We start from the raw sequence: 6,236 nt of genomic DNA on the forward strand, positions 1-6,236 counted from the left end.
CCCAGCCGGCCCAGCAGCCCCCAGCCCGCCATGCCGCCAGCGTTGGCGGAGCCGCCGCCGGCTTCCGGCGCCGCCCGGTCCGACGCTGAAAGCCTTCCGTGCTGCCTCAGAAAGAAGGTTCCGGCCGGCGCTCCCGGCGGGGGGAGGCGGTTACCTCAACAGTTAACGTCAAAACTCCCGAACCGACCCGAAGAACGTGGTCGTGCGTCCCGTCCCGTCCCGTCCCCCGCCGCTGGCGCCAGCGGCTTCCCGCAGCGGCCCAGGGGTAGAGGTCCCGCCCCCCCGGTGAAGGTGCCTGCCCGGCGGCGCGGCCCGCGGTTTAACCTGGGCCCTGGCCGGCGGCCGGTTGGGCCGCTGCGTGCCCGAAGGCCCCGCGGGGCAGGGCTGCGGCACCCGTGGCCGATGGGCCTTCTCTGACACGGGCGGGAAAGCCCTCACCCGAGGGGGTGCAGAGGGGGAGAGGACGCGCAGAAATAGCCACGGGCACCCCTTCCCCCCAACCCCGCCAGCACGGCCGGCCCTCCCGCGCCTCCGTTCCGGCCGCCGGAATCCAACACAAGAAGCGTCCGTAAGGGCGAAGCGTATCGCTGGCAAGCACCGCTTAGGCCCAGCGGGCTGCAGGACCCTTGCACGGATTCAGAAGACTCCTCCGCCCGGAGGAGCGGTGCGGAGCGGAGCGGATGCCCGGAGGGTTGGGGCAGAAGGGTCCCTGCTGTATCAGACCGCTGCGGGGTGCGGGGCTGAACGGCTTCAGGTGCTCCCTGCAAGTGGGTAGGCCACGTAAGGGTGGGAAGGCAGTGTTTAGGGGAAGTATATTTAGTATTGTAGCCAGCAAAGGTACTGGTAAAGTTAGAGCATGTGGGTCAGGCAGAGGATTTCCGGGCAGCCTGGCACAGGGCTCGTACCTCTGACTCTGGCTCCAGTGAGATCTGGGTTTCGTCAGTATTTGGAATTAATTCACCCTTTTTTTCTGAGCAGGGCACAAGCACAGCTGAGAGTGCACTGGGTAGGATGGTGAATGGGCATGAACTGAAGATTCCCTTTTGGTTTCAACAGACACATCTTTTTTAAAGATAGATGAACCTTCAGTGTGGCCAGCTGAAGTCTGTCGTTGCTTTTCCTCTTTACCCTGCTGTGCTGTTTTCTTCTCCCCTGTGGTATGTATGTGTGGGGGTGTTGCACTCGAGGCTTGTGGCTGGCTAACCAGATCTGAGACAGGCTGTAGGCACCTCAGAGTGGGTAACTGAGCAGAATTTTGGTGTTCACACCCCAAACTGTGATCTGGAAAACTACCAGCAGCTTTCACACACACTCCTTGTCCTCGTGTTTAGTTCTTGTCCTTTTAAGAAGTAAACACATAGCGTGTTCAGAAATGCATCTCTCAAGTTCAGAGTCCAACTGATACTCCCTCTCTGAAGCTGGTTAGTCATATCTGCTATCACAGGGACCAATGCATCTTTCTGTTCTCTCCCTGGCATCAAGAACAGCAACACCACAGGGGTGTTGCTAAATTTCTTGTAGACCTGTTTTCTAGCAGGGTCCTTCAGTAGGTTATGCTGCTGCTCTGACAGGGATTTCTACACCAGCAGAAAGAAAGGATCTAAAAATGTTAAAAGTGATACCTCCCAATTTCAAAGCACTGTGACAACCGTGCACTGGTGCCTACCCTACCAAAGTCCGCAGAAAGTAGCAAAATGCTACTTATCCCCATTTTAAAGACGTGGAACTAAGGCACACAGCAAGATTAAGTGACTTGCCAAGTCACGATGGATGTTCCCTGCTAGAGAAGAGGGCTCTCTTGATGCTAGCTAGCCTTGCTGCTGCAGTATGATGCTTTTCTCATCTAGCATGCTGCGCAGCTGACGTGACGCAGGATTTCATGTACCAGTAACTTGGAAGTAACACATGGGGGTGCACACATTTGGCAGAGAAAAATTTTAATGCTGTACTTCTTTTCTCCTTTTTAATATCAACAGCAAACCTTTTTTTTTTTTTTCTTGGTGCATGCAGCTTTTCATGATGCTAGAGGCAACTCTTGTCAATTTGTGTGTGTGTGTAGCAAGATGGCTGCAACTCTGAATGCAATCAGGTTGCAAACTGCCTGCTCTAATCAGTGGGATAAAAATTCAAGTGCCTCTTGAACACAGCAGTAAAAGGCTTTCTGCACAGCAGTAGAAATGACTAGCACTTTTTTGGAGAGAAGGAAAAGAAAGAGACAATGCCCATTACAAAATAACCTTCCTTGCCAGTCTGCTGCCTTGGGAGTCCTCAGAATTGCAGGAATGAGGAAATGGAAACACCAGTTTTGAACTGGCAGCCTTCACAAGAGAGGTCACCTAGGTTTCACCTGATCAGTTTGGCAGATCTCCCCAACTATGCAATGAAATTGGAAGAAAACAGAAAAGAGGGGGTGTGAGTGCAGCCGACTGATGGTTTGCAGTGAATGTTGCAAGCAAATGGGCAGCTGGGCTGACCAGTATCACTCACATAGCTCTCTAATTGCTGAAATTGCCTCTGGTAAAGTGCAGCTCCTCAGCCCGGGACTGCAGGTACATGTAAGACCTATGAGTGAAGGAGGACAGATGGTGCTATAAACTGTATTTTCCTTGTGGCAAAATGGCAGTGCCTGTAAATAAAGGGGAAAAACAACCTGAGAAGTGTAACCTTATCCTAGGTGTCCTCCAGCTCATCCTTCCCATTCCAAAAAAAGTGAATGTAAATGTCCCAATTCTTTGTGCCTGAAATGTCCATGCTACTTAGGAGTAAAGGGAGTTTGTCTAGTACCTCTTTTACTCTGGAAAGGTTGGATGCAGGTTTAGATTTACACAGCAGGCGTGACTGCAAGACCCATAAACCAAAGCGAGAAAGGTCAATCTGAATAACCAGTTGGGTACTTTCTGGGAGTAAGCTGTGTCCTGTTTGTGCAGCTGGAGAACCAAGCTGAAGGAGGTAGCTATGTTTAAGTAGTCAGCAAAGATCTTACTGCAGTACAATAATGAGGCTCACTACACCACACACCGTTCTGTCACAGTATTTGGTGCATGGCAAGGGATGTCGTTAAGTGTTGCAGAGCGGCAGGGCTCTGTCATGCAAATCTGCTCAGAACTGGGGCCTTCCACCTGTGTATTTGTTGGAATATCACCTCTGCAACCTGCAGCAAGCCTTGGCTTTGGCCAGTGTTCTCCATCACACTCAGCAGGTCTCTAACAGATCAAACTGTAAACCTTTTAGCTGTCATCATTGTGTACCTTTGATACTTGGAGACTAAAAGAAAAGACATGTTTTAAAGTAATATTATTACAATTTCATTTTCATTTCATATCTGTAGACTTTTTCATCAAATGCTATAGAAGACTATATTGCTTATCAGGGTAAGAACTTCACATGGGTAGGTTTTACCTTAGGGCAATAAGCACTTAGTGTATTAGTGCTTTTTTTTATTATTGTAAACTTAGTTTCCCCTACACAAATAAAAATACAACTCAGCTCGGTATCTGGTTCAAGAATTATGGATGTTAATGTATTTTGAGCTAACAGGGATCATTAAGATCGTTGAGTATTCTGGGACTTGGGTTTTGAATCGGATTTGAGAGACAGTAAAAAGGAAGGCAGGATTGCAGTTGGAAGAGAAGATATTTTAGATCATCAATCACCTCAAAAGGACAAGATATAATTTATTTTAAAGGAGTTTTCAGAATTTAAAATGATCCATCAAAAGGCAGTAGAAGTTTAAATTTGCATGAAAAAAATCTATGAGAGAAATTGATGGCGGTTCAGCCTAAAGGCAGAACGGCCTTGCTAAAACCCTGGGTAGATAAAACAGGAGAATAAATGCCATTTCAGAGATACATTCATATACTTAATGATATTACCCTGCACAAAGCCCATACTATCTTATTTCACTGAGTAACTTGGAGCAATGAAAATAACATTCAAAGCTTTGTTAGAAAGCCTTTACCATATGGCTAGTTTTGTCTTCTGCGCATTCTCCTACACCAGCTCACCACACTATGACGTGTTTGGTTTTGCATGCTGGGATCTGTACAGATTGAAGGAAATTTCTAGTTGATTTTTCAGTATCATGGTGTCTTTTCAAACACCTTGAGGGCTGCCTCAGAATTGCTGATCTGTATTACCACTGATAATGATTTGTGTTTAAGTACACAATTTGGATTGTGTGAAGTAAACAGAAAGATCTGCAGCAATTGTGATTCTCTTGAGACACTTCCATAGACCACCTACACACATGAAAATGACTGATGATTTATGTAGCTCAGCATACAATAACCTGTTGATCTCTGCATTTTATGTGATGCTACACTACAGAAGCACCTTGTAACACGTCTGCTAATGAAGAGCTGTAACTGCCCAGTTCTATGTAACCATAAACACTTCAGAAATCTTTAGCCAAAGATTGTATCCAGAAGAACAATTCATCTGATTCCTAATTTTTCGTGCTGAAACCTTTCTTTTACTTTCCCTCATTCTGCCAAATAATAAAGAAAAGGCTTAACCCCTCCTCAGCTGTACATTATATGCCTAAATCCACACCCCTGGGGTAAAGAAATACTCTTTACATGGCAAGAGCACCATCATGCCTCTGAGGATCTCAAATCACTTTTCAAATATTGAAGTCCCCCAGTACAATTGTGAGATATTTATGAACACATGGCAGTAACCTTCATTTCATAGATGAGGCATCTGAGGTGCAGAAAAGTTAAACAACTTGGCCAGGATTACAAAATAAGATACTGGAGGAGCAAAGAACATGGAGTCATTGATTTTTCAGTCATGTGCTTTAACAGCTAGAAAATGCTCCTTCTGAGAATAGGGAAGGAAAGAAAAAGGGGAGGAAATGGGAATAAGAAAATAGAGATATTGTAGATAAGAATTAAGGTACATTGGCAGAGTGGTGTATGAGATATAAGGGAAAAACACAGTAGCTTCCAGCTGAAATACAGAGGGAGAGATGTGCAGCCTGCTGGGGTAGTCTCTCAAATGAACTGTCAGCCATTAAACGGAAACGTAGATTTGAGATCTATCAGTTGGGACAGATTCAGACAATTTATACCTATGACCAAGTAATACTGACTTCTGTTCAATATCCGATCAGCTGAAGGAATCTTTACTAGGAAGTGTGACCGATTGCGCTGCAGGATATAGATGGAGCAGAACTGAATGTGAGATAGCCCCATGCATCTTGGCTGTGCCATTGCCTTCATTTTATGGTAGAAAATCATCAATCAAAGCTGATCCCACGGAAGTTACTTCTAAAGGAGAATCAGGGAGCTAGAGTTCTACATTACCTGCAAACCCATTTAAAAATACATTATTTCTAAAACAAAAACCCTTGCTTATAGGTGAGATTTTCCAAAATATTCAGTACTGACCCAAAACAGCTTCTCCTGGAACTAGGAACAAGCATTCAGTGGGAGCACAACTCGTCCAAAGCCATGCCTTTCAGGCAATCCCACACAAATTATTTTTGGTCAAATTTTATCCTTAATTCTAACACATCACATCTTTCACTATTGTCTTTTAGCAAATGAAGAAGCCAAAATTCAAATACTAAGAATAACAACAATCTAATTTCTTCCTTTATGTACATAAATATTTCAATGGAAAGATCAATCCACTGCCAATCTGTTCTTGTGTGTCCTCTTTTTTAAAAAAACAGGCGGCTTGAATATCCTTTTGGTACAAACCCAGTTTTTCTAACACACACAAGTGATCTGTGCGTGCATGAAGTTGCAAAACACTGGTTGTCACAAAATCAGGCTGTGCAAAATTTCTTTCAGAAAACATGTCACGTAAAGTTGGATACCAGTTGTGAGATTAAAAAATACAAATGAAACAAAGTGAGTTCCCAAACAGATTATAAATTTGGGTAGTCAAAATACAACCCATTCGAAAGCCAGCCAGATCATTTGGATTAAGTAGGCATATTTTAAGACATGCAATCCTGATAGATCATGCCCTCCAAGACAGATCTGTTTACAGCTACAGTCTGAACCCTTCCTAACAGCTGCATGTGTCAGGCTTTTGAAAAATTGCTACTCAGGCCACAGACTGAGTAGGCGTGTTTGAGTGCCCATGTTATAATAAGCTGCTAACATTAGAAATGCCCGTGCTTCAGGCCAGATATCTCTTGAAACACTTTAATACTCTTTTCTTGGAATATGGAAGTTGAAAGCAGGCAGCCTAGTGGCAGAGAGAAATAAAGACAACAACTGCAA

Source organism: Haliaeetus leucocephalus, unplaced genomic scaffold, assembly GCF_000737465.1.
Source record: "Haliaeetus leucocephalus isolate CR32 unplaced genomic scaffold, Haliaeetus_leucocephalus-4.0 Scaffold153, whole genome shotgun sequence".
Classification (NCBI taxonomy): domain Eukaryota; kingdom Metazoa; phylum Chordata; class Aves; order Accipitriformes; family Accipitridae; genus Haliaeetus; species Haliaeetus leucocephalus.